This window comes from Elaeis guineensis, chromosome 4 (genome assembly GCF_000442705.2).
Source record: "Elaeis guineensis isolate ETL-2024a chromosome 4, EG11, whole genome shotgun sequence".
Lineage (NCBI taxonomy): Eukaryota > Viridiplantae > Streptophyta > Magnoliopsida > Arecales > Arecaceae > Elaeis > Elaeis guineensis.
In genome coordinates, this window is record NC_025996.2 from 53,337,775 (window position 1) to 53,355,947 (window position 18,173).

Below are 18,173 nucleotides of genomic sequence, written 5' to 3' on the forward strand. Positions count from 1 at the left end.
AAGATCTCATAGGGCTGGTGGGCAGATATCACTTTGTTGCCAAGTCCAATCTCTGAAATACTCCGCTACATACGATGCGATCCAGTCTGCCGCACTATTTGCCTCTCAATAGATATATCGCTCCATCATCGAAGTAGAGAGGCAAAGAGCTGTCCAGATATCAGAGAAGAGTGGATGGACTTCCAGCTATCTTGTGCTGTCACGGATCCATCCAATGGCAGTAATATAGTCTCCTTCAATGAAAATTCTCTTCGTCCGCAACTCTTACTTAGCAAGAATAATACCTATCCAGATGGTATAAAGCTCAGTATTCGAAACTGAAGGATCGAAGAGATGGGAGCCCCCAACCAGTAGTAACCGAACATCTAGATCGTAGATGATAAATTCTGCACCATCTCTCTCATTCCAGATGCTGTCATCAAAGTTTATCTGGACAAACTCTAAAGAAGGAGGCTCTCAAGATATAAAAATAACTTTTGGATCGTTGCAGGGCAGCAAAAAAGTTTCAATGAATAGGGGCATCAAGAAATGGACCGGTAGCACCAAATTGGACTCCGCAGCCGATCAAATAGTTCTCTCCAGCACACAATGTGCAGCACCACCTCGCCCGCGAAGTAGCATTCTTCGGATCCAAACCTAGCCTCTTTCCTTGGGCGACCCTAGTATGGACTTTGGCGAGCCAGGTACGTCTATATATAGTATTTCGAATTTTCCATCCTCGCCTTCCGCCGATCAACTCCGCCCATGCCTTGGTCGGTAGCCGCTGTCCCGCCGTCAACGCCTTTCCTCTCTTGCTGCCGATCAACAAGTCTGTTCTGCGAGAACCCTTGGTAAGGATTAGGAAATAAAAAAACTCTGATTGCTTACGGTCTTTATGTTTTACGTTTCGACGCTCTTGATCGTGTAGCTCCACTGCGGGTTTCATCCGGACGGGCTTGGGGGTTAAGGATCTTGTGCTAATGCTGTTGCTCTTCTTGTTTTAATATATTCTGTATATGGATCAATTTTTTATTTGCTCGCGGGGTTTGAACGATGATGATGTTGAGAGCCTTCGATCTTGCTTTCTGATTTTTTTGTGTTCTGCTTTGGTCTTCATTAGATCTCGTCGAATAGACGTATCTTTCTGATTTTTATTTAATGGATCAAGTCATGTTTCCTCCGAAATTTTGCTTTGGATATGAAAATAGGAAATCTCAGGTGGCTTATAGCTTTCGCTTTGTTTTGTTATCTGGCACTTTTCACGAGGTCGATTCAGTAGGAGTATAGGAGCAATGGTATTCCAAAGCAGACCAGTTAAGTGACATCTTGAGTGAGATTTCTGAGTTACTAAAGAATTTTCTTGGAAAAAAAAATGAATTTATATATACAGCTTCTATCCATGTTGTCTTAATCGTCTTGGCTTTCTTGGCCCTCTGACAAATCTGAACTGTTGTTCCCATTTGGGCGGGCAGATTTTTGCTGTGCATGCCCAAGACTTCTCTATCATTTCTCGTCCATATTGTCATCATTTTGGTGTAATTTTTGCATTTGCTCTAAGACATTCATTAATTGCCTGCATCCCCTAGACTTCACAACATCTATTGTTGTTTCTTTAGATCTGCCAAGCTTATCTTTTTGTGGTTGACGTCCCTTTTTTTTTTCCTCTTCTTCTTCTTCTTCTTCCTTTTTTTTTTTTCTGATTTAGATTTTTTTTTTTTTGATTTAGAGGGAGAGAGAGTTGGGGGGTAGGGGTTAAAGCACTTGCTTTCTTTGATACCCAGCATTTTGTAACAAAACATAGTGGTCTTGATACATTTCCATTAAGCCTCAGGAGCATGCATTAATAACAAAGGATAGATTATTGACGTTTCCAAAGTCTTAGGTTTGGTCAATGCAACCAAGGTGAACAAGTTCATCAACTCAAGCGGACTTATTAAAGAAGGAATAACTTGGGAATTTTGTGGAAATAGTTATCTGTTTTGGATTTCCTCAACTATATTTCTCTTCCAACAACTGAACAAATGGGCATGTTTCTTTCCTATTTGTATTTTTCTATCTACTCGTGTGTTTACCTTAAGTTTTTCTTTCTTTTTTTATATATCCCAAATATTTTTTTTGGTTGAAAATTTCCAGCATTACTAATTCACTGTCCTTATTGCATGATGCTTTTATCCATCTAATGCTTTTAAGTGCAAGATATGTGTTGTGTTCATAAAAATAGATGATCAGTTAGCTGTTGCTACATAAAAGCAACAGTTAGCAAGTTTGCAATATGTTTATTAACTTTCCAAATCTGTAAGAATATCTTTTGTACTATAGTTGCCTTATTAAAGAGATCGGTTTTGTAGTAAAACACTCCTGAAAAACTGTGTTTAGTTGTAGTTAATTTTAGTTAATGTGTATGAGCTGACCTTCTTTTGACATGATTTAATGTACTGGACTGTACCAATCCATACTGAGTGTATCGTATTGTGTCAACAGAGAACTCCTTGAACATAAGAGCTGGAAATACTGTACCACCTTAGTACCTTTACCATGTGTTAATACACTCCTGTACTGCATCATATATCAGGCCAGTAAGGTAGTGGTGTACTTAGCTTCCTTTAATACCCAGCATTTTGTAAAACAAAACATAGTGGTCTTGATAAATTTCCATTAAGCCTTAAGAGAATGCATTAAAAAGAGGATTGATTATTGAGGTTTTCAAAGTCTTTGGTTTGGTCAAGGCAACCAAGATGAATAACTTCTTCAACTCCAGACAAATAACAGAAAATTCTTATTTTAAAGAAGAAATGACTTGGCGATTTGTTCAAATACTTATCTGTTTTAGGTTTCCTCGACTACTTTTCTTTTCCAACAACTAATCAAATGGGCATGTTGTGTTCCTATTTATAATTTTTTTTTATCTACTCATGTATTTACCTTAAGGTTTTCTTGCTTTATTTATGTATCAGAAATATTTTCTTTGGTTGAAATTTTCCAGCATTGCTATTCAATATCCTTAGTGCATGATGCCTTTCTCTGTCTCGTGCTTTTAAGCAAAAGATATGAGTTGTGTTCATCAATATAGATGATCAATTAGACATTGCTACTTAAAAGCAACAGTTAGCAAGTTTGCAGTATGCTTATTAACTTTCCAAAGCTATAAGAATAGCTTTTCTACTATAGTTGCCTTATTAAAGATATGTGTTGTGTTCATAAATATAGATGATCAATTAGACATTGCTACTTAAAAGCAAAATTAGCAAGTTTGCAATGGGCTTATTAACTTTCTAAATCTATAAGAATAGCTTTTGTACGATGGTTGCCTTGTTAAAGAGATGAGTTTTGTAGGAGAACACACCTAAAACCTGGGTGTTTGGTTGTCGTTATGTTTATTTAATGTGCATGAGCTGACCTTCTTTCGACATGATTTAATGTATTGGACTATACCAATTCATAAGTGGTATCATACTGTATTGATAGAGAACTCGAACATAAGAGCTTGATCCAATACTGTACTGGCTTAGTACTTTTACCATGTGTTTGTACACTCCTGTACTGTATCAGATATCATGCTGATAAGGTATTGGTGTACTTTGCTTTCTTTAATACCCAGCATTTTGTAAAACAAAACATAGTAGTTTTGATAAATTTCCATTAAACCTCAAGAGCATGCATTAAAAACAAGGGATATATTATTGAGGTTTTCAAAGTCAGAGGTTTGGTCAATGCAACCAAGATGAATAACTTCATCAATCCCAGGGCAATAACAGAAAATTCTTATTTAAAGAAGGAATTACTTGGCAATTTTGTGGAAATAGTTATCAATTTTAGATTTTCTCAACTACTTTTCTCTTCCAACAACTGAACAAATGGGTTTGTTGCTTTCCTATTTATATTTTCTTATCTACTCGCATATTTACCTTAAGTTTTCTTGCTTTTTTTATATATCCGAAATATTTTCTTTGGTTCAAAATTTCCAGCATTATGAATTCAATATCCTTGGTGCATGATGCCTTTATCTGTCTTATGCTTTTAAGCGCATGATATGTACTGTATTCATAGACATAGATGATCAGTTAGACATTTCTACTTAAAAACAACAGCTAGCAAGTTTGCATATGTCTATTAACTTAAGGCATATAAACAAGTGAGCCTTGTATTTTATCAAACTCATTCCAGTATATGGTGCATTCCATTAAATAACATATTGAGGAAATGATGGTCTTGTGATCTTTCATATAGTATTGCCTCTATTCTGTAAGAACTTAAGGCATATAGTTTTTGAATGTTTTCTATTTAATGAATACTACCATCATTGATCTACAAGTGTATGTCCCCAACACAGCTAGCATATACCAATTATGCATTCTTTGGAATGAGAATGTCCGTATTTCTGGAACCAAGGTGCTGTAGACGATAATATATTTTTCATTTGTCATCCTCGAGCAATCTATATAGTGTTTTTCTAGTTTTGCTTATAACTTTCTGTGGTCTTGATCTATTATGGATTTCAAATGCTTCCTAGTCTAAAAATTAGTACAAAGTGCAAAAATTCATACTTGCTTTTGCTTGGTCTCCTTAAAGTTCTCTGCCATTCTTAGGGGAAGGATTGGCATTGCTAAATCTAGGTTATTTTTTGCTATTCTTCTAATTCTTTGTTTTTGTTCGTCCTGTAGTAGTAGGAAATTCTTGTCTAAGGTGATGTATGCACTCTATATTCTATTGCCATCTAGAAAATCAAACCTGCATTTGCTTTCTATGTGCTTCCTTAATTTTTTTAAGAATCCACTTGTCCCACCTACATCTGTGGCAGCTCTCGCATTAGCTCCTGATTATAGCAACTGAGGTTTCTTCTGTATTAGAAGTGGTTCTAGTTATTCTTATGCATTTAAATCAGATACATTACTTCTTGCATTTGTTCAAATGCTTCTTTTTACCAGCAGTTTTAGAATAACATGCATTTATTAGCATCTTTCTAATATTATCAAATGTTGGTTATTCATGAAAGCACTTTGCTTACCACTTTTCCCCATATATATATATATGTTTTTAGTAGCTTTCCTACTAGGATTTCTTATGTGAAAGGAATTTTTCTAAACCTTCATGGTTTTTATACTTATGAGAATAAGTTCCATCTCGTCCCCAAGACTAGGTGTTTTTGGGTAAGGTTTATATACCATCTAGGTAACCAAGAAGCTTCCCTTCCCCAGCTGCCCTCCCCTCCTTCAACCTAATATATTGCACCCATTTTGTTATGTCACTGCTCCTATTAATGATGTGTGACTCATAATTTATAGTCGGCAACTGTTAATTACTTTCATAAATTTTAATAAGTGGGTATCAATTATTGAAGCCAACATATACCCATTTGGCATCATTTGCAGGGGTGTAGCAGCATCTGACCATGCTACCTAGATCTTATGTAACTTGTTCCCATTTTTTTGTCTTTCGAATTAACCAAGTATTAATATTGCCTTCACTTACATATCTTGAAAGAGATTCTTGGACAATAATTCTTTGGTGCCCTTTCATGATGTTACACAGATTTTTATTTCTCGATCTGATTAGCTAATACTTATTGCTTTTGATAAGCAAATTCCTATCATTTTTTTGGTATTTTTGACTTTAGAAGAACATTCCTTTTGGCATTGCGGGGGAGCAAGTATTTCCAAATTATGTGTTAATCTGACCTATAAAGTTAAAGATTGCATGCTTTCTTCAATTCTCTGATTTCTTTGTGTTACTTTTTCTCCCCATCTATAAGAAATAACTCGTTAACATTTACAAGTCTTTGTATATTAGCTCTGGTTTCTTTCTGCCTATGGCACCCTTTGGGCATGCTTTCATAAGAAAGCAGGAGGATGATTTCTTCACTCACCATGTAAAATCCTTAAAACACTCTTGTAAGGGGAATTATCTTTAGTAAATTTTTGGCACGTAGTGTCCTTTTTCTTATTGGTAAGCTTTCATCAGAGAACAGTGAATTAATTTCTTCAAATTCACCAGTATATGCTCTGAGCAGCCCGTCTTGGTCTTGTTGTATGATATTGTTCTATAAATTGTGCAATAAGTGGTGCCTTATTTTGGCTGCAAAAATGACAGAATTATTTATTACTTGTGCATCAAGAAAGAAAGTCTGGATTGGCAACTAAACCACACTTTACTAGTAATTTTCTGTACTGGCTGGTACATCGGATGTGAATATTCTTTGGTATTTATTCCTTGCAATAAATGTGAACAAGTGATCAAATGCAAACTTCATCTAATTTTCGTTCCTCAAAATTTCAGGTGTTGAGGTTCAAGATTGAAACATCATGCGTGAGGGATCCTAAAAAACATGTATTCGTCCGAGAAAATTCTTGACAGTCAAAGGAACTGTTTCCCCAGATTTTTCATTCTGCTCCATTTTGGGTCACAGCGATGATGAGGTCCAGAGGTTGATCCCAGCTTGTCTTGATTCGATAAGTAAATCAAGGTCTTTTATTATTGGTGGTGCTTATTTTATACCATTTATTTGAGTATCATGATATTATGTTGTTTATTGGAATTAGTTGTTAAATTCAGATCTACCTTAGTCTTGACACTCACTAGGTCCAATTTCCATTTCTTCATTGCACAGTTGCGGGCGTGGTAGTAATACTTAGAGTTGGTGTCCCAGCACCTTTTGATCATGCACTGCAATAAATTTAAACACTGGCTACAAGCAGCGTATTTGGCTTCTAGAACTAGGGGCAAACATATAGCTGAATTGGTAAAAGATCCCTTGTTTTGGGCGGCTGCTGCTGAAAAATCACAAATCCTCTACTTGGTGTCTTGCATCAGATCAATCGAGGCGATGAAGCTCCAATAGGATTTTTGTATGATGGCATGGATCAGGCTAATGAAGAAATAAGAATAAATCCAGGTGATTTAGCAAAATATTTGCCCTTTTGGTCTATAATAAATTGCATATGGGAAAAGTATCTTCATAGCACCATTCATTCTGCTGCTTACTTTCTAATCCATAACTTTCTGTAGTCAGGTGATTTCTTTGTTGATGCTGAGGTTACTAATGAGCTATTCTGATGCATTGCCCGTTTGATTGAGGACCAACATGAGCAAGAGCTGATAGTTCGACAGCTTGATACCTATAGAGCGGGTTCCACAGGATTTGCGGAGGAGATGGCTGTTGATCAAAGAGCACAAAATCCACCAGGTCAGGAAAATTTTTCTCTTAAATTATTTAAAGTTACCATTAGCAACATACAATAATACTGGAAAGTTCTTAGCTGATGACTTTGGACACAACTTGATCACCAGTGGAGGCGAGAAAACGAAAACAGTAGTAACAATATTGAAAAAAAAAAATGAAAGAAAATGCCTTGGTTTGAGTTTACTTTGAGAATTGACATTAGCTTTTATAATGATTGTTATTGTTCATTGTAACTGAAAATAGTGGGTGATAACAGATATTTTCTATGAAAACAGAGAAAGGGAAATGTAACCTTGAAAAAAAAAAGACAGAAGAAAACATTTGGTAACAAACATAGCTCAGTGGTAATTAAGCTTCTGTTAAATTATCTAATCAGGGAGACAAGAGAAGGAAATAGTAATAATACACTAAATTTTTAACAGATCACAAAAATATAATCTTGCTTTCTGAAACATAAAGATTAACAGCCACAAACATATAATCTTGCTTTCTAAAACAGTTATCTTTACAAAGATAAAAGCACATCCAACGTGAAATCATATTTTATTTTGGGGACTAGGGATTTTGGTAGAATCGGGCAATCTCTCTGGTTCTTCTCTGTCCTCTAGATTGAGGAAGAATGCAGCAGCATAGAGACGTGAGACATGTTTACCTTCCTTTCTACTAACCACTGGATAGGATAGAAGAATCGCTGGCAACGAGGAGTGGATTTGGGAACTAGGAATTTGTGGTTAAGGGTTTCGAGAAACTGAGAGGAGTGAGCCAAGGAGAACGTTAGAGAGAGAGAGAGATGGATGGATGGTTGATTGGGTTAATTCCCTATGAGACACGTGAGGTCCATTACTTGCTATAGGGATATACCATAATTTCATAATTCTAATTAATTTTAATTTAAATAAATGTGATTTTAACTTATAGAGTCTGGAGAGCTGACCTTTTTTTTTGGGTTGGGTTTGTGGGGGGGGGGGGGGGGAGGGAGGTTATAACCATGTGAAAATAGTGTTTTTGAAGGTATATGTACAGGTATCAATTTTTGTGAGGATGTTCGCACAAATTTGCAAAATTTAGTAGGGGGGTATTCACCGAAAAATCCTTGTTTTTTCCTTAGTCTACCATTAATGATAGTATAGATATTCATCTCATGTTTGTGCTGGGATCAATGTAGAGGAGTAATTTGAGATCAAACAAATTTTAGTCTGTCGTTGCCTTCTGACTGACAATTCGTTTATTTATTTTTTCAGTTTCATATTCCAATGATATGCGCCTGGATTACCTAGAAGTTTGCTTCTGCCATCAGCACTATTGAGAATCCATGGATTAAAATATGGAAACAAATACCCACAATATTTCTATTTGCAGCATCTCAAGTTGCTGAAGGTTCAGAGTCCGATCCCAGCTCAGCTCCATCGTGGAAGGTGACATCTGGCATTAATATGTAATGAATTTGCCTTTTAGTAAATCTGTAAAACCACAAAAGTGTTTTTTTTTTTTCTTGCTAGGCTTGTGAATACCATCTACATTGGTCAGTGAATATGAACTTGACTTGATTTTGATCCAATACACTCCTGACATGGTTCCATTAATTTGAACTATCAATCAATGCAATTCAATTCTAAATAGGGAGTCAATGGATTTAATTTCATCTAGTTGAATGTTATATTATATTAGTTATCAAATCTGATCATATATGACTCAATGGTTTCCACTTTTGAGTAGGTTTCGTTGGCTTGAAATTTATTTGACGTTAAAGAACAAATAGCTACCATGATCTGTTTGTTTTGGTTGTGGCTTACTGCAGGGAAATACAAATATTTGTCATATGTAATATATCGATACTAAAATGGAGGCTTTTGCATTGGTAGAGCTTTGTTTGACATGTGTAAAATATAGAACCTCCTGTTTGACACGTATAAATATATGGTATTTAATCGTATGCAAAAGAGTTTGGAGGATTAATTCTACCAACACAATTCCCACCATCGCTCCCATCTGTCCATTCCCAAGCGTCTCCACTTGATACCCCTTGAACCTTAGGAAAATCCACCCTTTGATTCGCCCTTGCCATTGCCTGGTGACCTCGATGATCGAGGCTTTTGTCAATTTCCCAGCCATGGCATCGATACATGCTACTGGTCTCATTGCCGCCTACGATGAGGATGTGGTGATTCTTGGAGTGGAGGGTGGTGGGGATCATCCTGGCGCCCTCACGGTGGTGGAAAACAGTAATCCAAAATTTCCACCATCATTTAAGCGGCTGCTCTAAGCCATGGAAGTGGGTGATGATAGCGGCCCAGCGGTGAGGGAGGGGGTTGCTAGGGCACCAGGTGAGGATGCGTCCTCAGAAAAAATCCCAGCCATCGTCTAAGCTTCCTATTCGGCCAATCCAAGCTTGCCACCCAGTTGGGACTCTTGAGGATGGAAAAAAATAGATGAAAAATAAGGAAAAATATAGGAAAAATTAACAAAAACAAAGGAAAGATGGAAAAATTTAAGGATAAGACCTTTCTATGATCATTCTTTTTTTTTTTGCTTCTTTTTTTTTCATTTCATTGTTTTTTTCAGAGATATGTGGGAAGGAGAGCACACAGAGAGATTGAGGGGTTTCTTAGGTTCGATTGGATTTTGTCTCACGTATATGAGATTCTATGTGAGTTGTGGCGGTGTGAGTTAGTTCCTTGAGATTTTGAGAGCTTAATCTTGGAGAAGCATGATATTTTTTAGGGTTGGGGATTTTTGATTGAGGATTCTTCTTCGGCCCTGCTCAGAAAAATATATAATCTTCATAAAGGTTGATCAAGTAGCCATGTTGTGATCAATGCATTTTATTTGCTTTTTAATATTCATACTAAGTGACATTTTCATGATAATGATGTCGGGCTACCTAACGAGGCTGCGGCGGGTGGTATTTTCGGTGGAAGCATGATAGAGGTGATAAAATAGAGGCTTCTGCATTGGAAGAGAGGTTCATTTAATACGTGTCTTACTTGCCTATACAGATGAGTTGGAGGATGAGGTCAGCAGCCTTACGAGGACTGTTGGCCAACCATGCCCTCGGAGATGGCGCGGGCCTCCAGAGTGGAGTCAAGACCTAGGTCGTGGATGTGTGAGTCAGCATCGATATGTTTGATCCGATTGAGATCTTGCTCTCCGAGAGCCTCTTGAGCTTCACCATAACAACAGAAAGGGAGAAAAGAGTGCGAGCTTGGAGGCGAAGAGCAAAGCAAAGAAGAATGAATGCTAATACGGAAAGAGGACTAGGATTTTAGGAGTTAGCTACAAAAGGCCCATGGAGAACCCAAATTTAAAAAAACATAAAAGCCTATAATAGCTTATAATCACACTATGCAGAAAATATATTTTTTATTATTTTAATTATTTTTAAAATGCATATAGAATAGATATTAATAAATTAATAAAATAAAATATTTTTTGAGAAAAACTCGCATCTTGTGCATTGAACGGGGTTATAAACTAGTTGAGATTTAAAATCAAAGAATTTATCCATATTAGCCACCGGATGGCACAGATATAACTTTGGTATAGGGGCAGTTCAGGGCTGGCGTGGTCCCGCATCCGCTGGTTCATTTGTGAGGTCGATTCACCTGTGGAAATATCGTGAGGGCTGCACTGAAATATCCTCTACTTGATATGTACATAGTCGTAAGGGGCCAGCAAGCCTGGCACCTTCTTCCGTGGTTGTAACTGATAGATTTTTACAACCACAATACGAAATGATTCAGTTCTATATCTTCCATAATGATTCAATTATGATTCAGTTCTATCTATAATCCACATGATTATAAGTTAAAAATTACTTTGATATACTGCATGAGGTTTGCTTGGAGATGGTTCATGCTCAATGTTGATAGTTTTTTGTTTTTTTTTTTTTACGAGTCTTAGTTTCATTCATAGTTACAACATTCTCAGAATTATGGAAAATTCTTTGATTATTCTTGGTATTTCTCTTGGTTTAATGATTCTCTGAATTGTTTTCCTGAAACAAATCCATCCAAATCTATTCAATTATTCTTGAGTTACGTACAAATTTATGTTTTATTCATCTGTTATTTATGACTACTTTAAGCAATTTTCATGTTACAAATTAAACATCTATTGCTGGCTGTGATGTTATGTTTTTCGCCACATCATTCTTGCCTCTCCTATACTCATTTTTAAGTAAATAAGATAGCAAATGTTTTAGAAAACCAATACTTTTTTATATTTTTTTGTTTTATTTCGAATTTTTGGTTATATGGAACCTTGATCTGTTTGCTTGGCTTTTTCTGAATTCCAAATGATCACCTGTAGCTGCATTGTTCCTGAACGCCAGAACTGTGACAGTGGTTTTATTTGATAAACCTTTGCTTGCTTTTTTTTTTTTTTTTTTGCCTGTGAGGATTTCTATGTTGGGTTTCTGTGACCTGTTTTCATTTTTATATTTCAATCTGTTGCGCTTACGCATTTCTATCCTTTTTATGCTTCGATATGCATTACATGTCTATTGGGATAAGTCAACCGACCCTCGACTCTGACTCTACATCGGCCGACTGAATATATTACGCTGACTTACAATCGGTGGACTGACCGATAGTCGGCTATTATCAATCAACAACAAATGACTTGATGAACCTCCGACCTAAAACCATCGCATATCAGAGTTACTAGCCGATGTCATTCGGATCTTCTACCGATCTACTGCTACCGACCGACATACAGTCGGCCTATCTGTCCAACACATCCTAACATTGTAAACAGTTATCAACTACGTGTCACGGTAATTAGTAAAAATTAACGACCCACTAACTCCACAATAATGATCCGATAATTTAGTGTCATAAGAAGCAGGACCACGTGCTCGATGGTTACATCAGAATTATCTATAAAAGGAAGATAAGTGAGCAGCATCGGTAAGACAATTCTGAGCCAAAGCTCTGCTACACTAAACATTCAAATCTATTGTTCATCAATTTTCTCTGACTTAGACATCGGAGGATCTCCGTCGGATAGAAATTCGATCTATGAGGACTTGTATTTGCAGGTGCTCTTCATCAGCAATAGACGACAAGTGAATTGGCTGCAACAATTTCTGTTCTTACTTAATAGATATTATAGATGCGGTTGTTTGTCATATTCTACAGCGATGTTAGGCATATGATCATTGTAGGCACATTTTCTAGTTTCTGCATTGGGCAAGATCACTTCATCTCTTGGCATCAGTTGATATAAAGAACAGATCATGAATAAACAACTTGCATCATTGGTCGGAATATCAGGGCCACGTTCTCAAACTTAAGGAATCAAAAACAATTCTGGTTGGATGGGAAAGAAGTTGCTTTTATGAACAGGGCACGTCCATGTAGGAAAGCTAATCTGCCGCGTGTTGTCAATGAAATATATCTTCCACAACAAAAGAAGTTTGTTTTATTTTCCCAATCAGTTAGTAAGACCTTACAAATTTCTTTTTGGACCAATAGTTGTTCAGCTCTATTTATATAAACTTTCTATCGCTGGTCTTCGTTTTATACCCTAGCCTGTTTTCCCTTGCATTTTTGAATTTTATACTAAAGTCAACATGTCAGCAGGCCCTTTTCGACTATGAAGAGGCGATAAAGAGGCACATTGCCGTTCCTTTGCTATATGGTGAGTGAAAATTTGGCCCCTTCGTTCTTTGTTGATGAACGTTGACGTGGTATAGCCCATTTCTTGTGACACTCTTTCATCTTTTGTTCACTTGTGCTCTCCAGGATGGGTCCCAAATTATGACAAAGCTGCCACCAAGAGGACACTGGATAAGCATGGCTAATGATGCATGCTGGATACCGTCGCTTGGATACTCCTTTTTTTGAATACATTTCCTTTTTGCAACTTTATGTTCCTACAGTTTTATTTTTAAGACATTAAACCTTGTGGTTTTGCCCTGTAGGGCCCTGTATGTGTTCGGAAGTTTTTGCCAATGACATTGCAATTGAATCCATTTGAGTTTCTATACCATGCTAGCATTGCATCAGAACCAACCATAGAAGTATTGTTGCTCGAACATGATCTCAATATTATTGGCAGATCAAGTTGACGTTATCATACTGTAAATATTCATGGCCAACATAACATGTTCCATATCATACATAGATCTCCACTCTAAAGTCCTGCAGGTGGTCCTGTAATTTTTTTTTTTTTTTTTTTCCTAGGCGAAATTTAAGGTCATGTATTGCATAAAAAAACCTCATTCGGAGTTTGACCTGATATGAAGATTACAGTCCACATGACAACCACAGAAATGAGAAGTATACAACCACAGTGAAACACAGCCTCTAAGACCTGACAACCACAGAAAAGAACCATGAAGCAGCATAATTGTAAGATAGACTAATAGAATATGCTAGACTGATATGTAAGACACAAAATAGGTCTAGGAAGTCATGGAAGAAACAAAAGCCAAAGCAGCGGCCAGCAATCTGCGAGGTTGTAAATGTAAATCCTGCATCCTTTAAAAATGAAAGGGCCCATTAAAAGCATGAGAAGCAGTCCAATGATTAACATTTTAAGGAATGTGAGAAACTGTAACTATAGTATACCAGAAGCTTTCAATCTGAAAATGTCTTCGGCCAAAGGAACAGCTACGGTTGTCAACGAGGAGTTAGTAAACAGCGCGATAATACCTGAAGACATCCATGATAGATTACCACAATGGTCACGTAAAACAAACCTGCAGATGCTGCTAGACATCTCTTAGCTCAGTTCCTTATATACTTGTGTCCTAACAGGATCATGGGCTGTAGAGGAATCATGATTCACCTAAAGACTCAAGAACATAACGGATAAACTGTAAAGGTGTCTCGGCCTCATTGCTGGATACCCGTCGATTGCATTCATTTCATTATATTGCCACCCAAAACACGTTAGCAACGATTGAATCTGAATATCTACCTTGCATGGGAAAAAAGACCCAAAGAAATCTTAAGCATATGAGAAAGGCCCCAAGTTAATCTGTCAGCAAAAGAGGACACCAAGATGGAAATAGTTAGAATGAGGTCCACCAATTCTGAAGAAACAATAGCGTGAGCATCAATTGATCCCAGGATCTGTCCTGTAAAATACACGGATCAATGTGAGATTGGATAGATCCTTTTCCATATTAATGTAAGTGGGCCACTACTTGAGAGGGACAGTAGAACACCAAGGATCATCCAGTATGTTACTTGAAGTATCATTAGCAACCTGCTACAATCTTTTTCCAGATAATAAAAGAACGCCAAAGACCATGACATGAGACACATGATACTTAGCAGTGACTACCTGAGCCCAGAAGGAGTCCGGTGATAAAACCAAATTAGCTGCTAGTTTGGGCATTAAGTTTGCTGTTGAGGGCTAAAGATTTACTGCCCAATTGCATGGAATGGTGATCCCATAAGAAAGCCTCGAAATGCTTTTCTATTTGCTCCAGCAATTGGCTTGGAAGATACACCGCAGCCATAGAATAGATTGAAAGCGAAGAAAGAACTGTTTGCAGCAAGGGTGCTCGACCCGCAAGAGAAAGAGCCTTCCACTGCCGCCCCTTTAATTCTACAGGCCACATTGTAGCAAGGATCTGGAAAGTGCTGGCCGATGACCTGATAATGGAACACCTAAATATATCCAATGCCACTTTTAGGCTGGACTTGCAGCAAATGCGAGATATGAGATCGAAAATGTGGGGGAACTTGACGGATAAACTGAATAAATGATTTATCCAGGTCTATAGACATGTAAGGCCTCATTTGAATAGCCCTATGCAGCAGATTAAAGAGCACCCCCATAGACATAATAAAGATATAAGGTAATAATGGACATCCTTGGTAAAGACCAATAGTGGAAAAAAAATGGGTAGATAGAGTACCATTAACAAGCAAAGCAAATCTTGGTTCAGATACATAGGTCTTAATCCATGATATGAACTGGGAGTGAAAAACAAAAGAAGACAAGATAAGGGACAAATAGTGCCAATTAACGTGATCAAATGCTTTTTCCATATCAAGTTTAATGGTCATGAAACTTTTAGATCTGGATGCATACAATATGAAATTCCTGATTTCCTGACTTAGCAAAAGATTATCTACAATATCACCACCGGGGATAAAGTGCCTTGAGTGGGGGAGATTAAAGTGGGCATGATGCTCCAAAGACGATTAGCTATGTTCTTAGCAGAAATCTTATAAACGGTATTACATAAACTAATAAGTCGATAATCTTGGGCTTGAGAAGGATTAGGTTTTTTAGGAACGAGGGTAATATAGATGTCTTTCAAGATGAGAGACATAGAGTCAAAACTTGAAAAAATACTTGATTGGTTCACAAACATCAACCTTGATGAGATACCAAATTTAAGTGAGGAGAAAAAAGGAAGGAACCCGTTTGGTCCAGGTGTCTCATTAGGGCTCATATGACGAACTATAGGTTTAATCTCCTCCTTAGTAATTGCTGTAATAAGAGAATCATCCTAGAACGAAATCAGCTTAACTAGTGGTTCCAACACTCAGTCAGAATTAGAAATAGTTGGTTGCTTCCAGTGTTGCATAAAATGCTGTAGAAGGATCTCCTAAATTTTAGCATCATCTTGCTACAAGTAACCATGAGAATCAAGGATATAGTGAACACGATTGCGATGCAAGATGGTAGACTGATAGAATTATCGACTATTAGCATCCCCTTCCTTGCACCCAGTAATCCAAGACTTCTGGTGCTAAAAGATTTCTTGCAACACTAAGTTCTTATAATAGGCCTACAAAGTATGTAACATTTGCATATGTTCCATTAAAGAGAGACCCGCAGAGCGGGCTTTCTTAATTTTCCGTTGTTGCGAAGCACCATAAAGGGATTATCTGTTTATGCTGCCATTTTGTTAGCAAATTATTGGTTTGTCACCTGTTTATTTGCAAATATATTTACGTAAATTGCCTCCACATTATGGAAAGTCATGCTTCTAAAGTGTCCAACACTAGATTCTCTCCACTATTTGGATATCACTGTATGTTATAAATCAGTCAATGCATCTATTTTCTTTCTACTATGACCTTTTTTTTATCAGTCGGAGAAATTATGTATTTATATTGTATAAGGATTTTTTTATCTACCAATAATATCCTGTGGCAGTCCAAGTTGCATGGCCGAGTTACATGGCAGTCCAAGTTGCATGACAAACATTGGCAACTTATTACTGAACATTATTGAGCTTCTTGGGACATTTGTAGGAAACAAGACATTTGCTGAGGCAATATTACATCTGGAAGGACTTCTCCAATGTTATATAATTTTGAGTTTCAAATGTTAGGCATCTTATGGCAGTCCAAGATTCATGGCTGAGTTACCTGTACATGAAGTGCTAATAATGGCAAACATTGGCAACTTATTACTGGACTTTGTCGAACTTCTTATTGAGATGTCTGGATGAAATAAGCCATTTGCAGATGCAATATTACATCTGGAAGGACTATATAGTAATGCAGTTTTGAGTTTAAAATGCTAGGCATCCTACATCTGGAAGGACTATTTCAGTGTTATATAGTAATGCAGCTTTGAGTTTAAAATGCTAGGCATCCTATGGCAGTCCCAGCAACATGTATGAATTATATGTGCTTGGAGAGCTTATAATGACATAAGCATTGCCAACTTGCACTGAACTTTATGTAATTTCTTAGTGGGATGTCCATAGAAAACAAGCCATTTTCTGATGTGCAATGAATCATCTGATATAACATGTCAATGTTTTATATACACAGCACATGTATTGCAATTGATGCCTATGTTTTTAGTTTGACAAACATTAGCCCTGTTTGTTCCTTCTTCGAGCTCTCCTTCCTCATCCTATCATATCAAGCAGGGAGTTCCCAGATGTGCAAAGTATTGGAATTACGTGGTATTTCAAAAGGCATGAAGACCAAGTCAGCCCTTGTTTCCAATTTGTTCCTGATTTTTAGCTGATTTTTTGGTCGTGTTTGCTGTTCTATTAAAAGTTTGCCTTCACCTGATTCTAGTTAGATTTTCAGCAACTTTACCAATGTCCTCTCACCTAAGTGGCCTAAAAATTCTACCCCAATTAGCCCCCTCGAAAACGAACCAGCAGATTTTTCTCCTCAACTTTTTCTCAATAACAAATAGCTTATATATATATCTTCATCTGGTTGCAGTCTTGTAGAAGAAAAAAAAATCTTCTTCACTTCAAGCTTTTCTTGCTGGATTTATTCTTGTCTTTATTTTTGCTACTCCTACTTCCTCACTTGTGATGCACATAATTGGAAAGGCCTGTTGTATCCTGGGGGATAGCCGTCAAAATATCTTCTGCACCCAAGAGGGACGGAATCTATCCTTTAGGATAGTGTTTCATGCCTCAGACAAACACCAAGTTACCATCCTACCACTTCATTGTTTTTTACAATCTAAAGGATAAAGATGGATCCCACTGCTACTAGTACCATAGCCGCTGGTTCCTCCAATGCTACACCTACTGCTGTTAGAATGCCTGCATGCCGTTGCTTCCTACCATACCTCTCACTGCACATAAGGGTTTCCAACACCTCCAAAATTGAAATTTTTGTGGCAACAACTTTAGAAGATGGCAAGAGCGCATCCTCTCAGCTCTTGACATGTACAATGTGACTTTGCTCTAACTCAAGCAAAGCCTGAAGAAGGAACACCTGACTATACCAGCAACATAGAGATCTGGAAGCATGCAAATAAGGTATGTAGAAATACTATTCTTAGTACCTTATCAAATGATCTATTCATGTATATTGTCCCTACAAAGAAGCAAAGCAAATATGGGAGTCCATGAATAAGAAGTACACTACTGAAGACGTTGGCCAATAAAGATTTGCGATAGGAATTATGCTCGCTGGCGTATGATTGAAGACAAGGATATAAAGACGCGGATCAACGAGTACTACAGCTGATAGGCGACTTGAGGTCCGAAAACATCGAGCTGCCAGAAAGTTTTGTAGTGGGATGCTGATCGAAAAACTGCCCGATTCCTAGAGTGACTACAAGC

General features: G+C 37.2%; 1 long non-coding RNA gene across 2 annotated transcripts; it reads left to right on the forward strand.

The window, feature by feature from the left end:
* The first annotated feature begins 587 nt into the window (after positions 1 to 587).
* LOC105042821 (uncharacterized) lies at positions 588 to 8,771 on the forward strand. 2 transcript variants are annotated; one of them, XR_012140976.1, is made up of 5 exons: positions 588 to 830; positions 6,253 to 6,439; positions 6,584 to 6,868; positions 6,986 to 7,159; positions 8,398 to 8,771. It is a non-coding gene; the product is annotated as an uncharacterized lncRNA (long non-coding RNA). The 2 variants fall into 2 exon arrangements; XR_831596.4 differs by having other exon boundaries at positions 595 to 830; positions 6,982 to 7,159; positions 8,398 to 8,769.
* Positions 8,772 to 18,173: the final 9,402 nt, after the last annotated feature.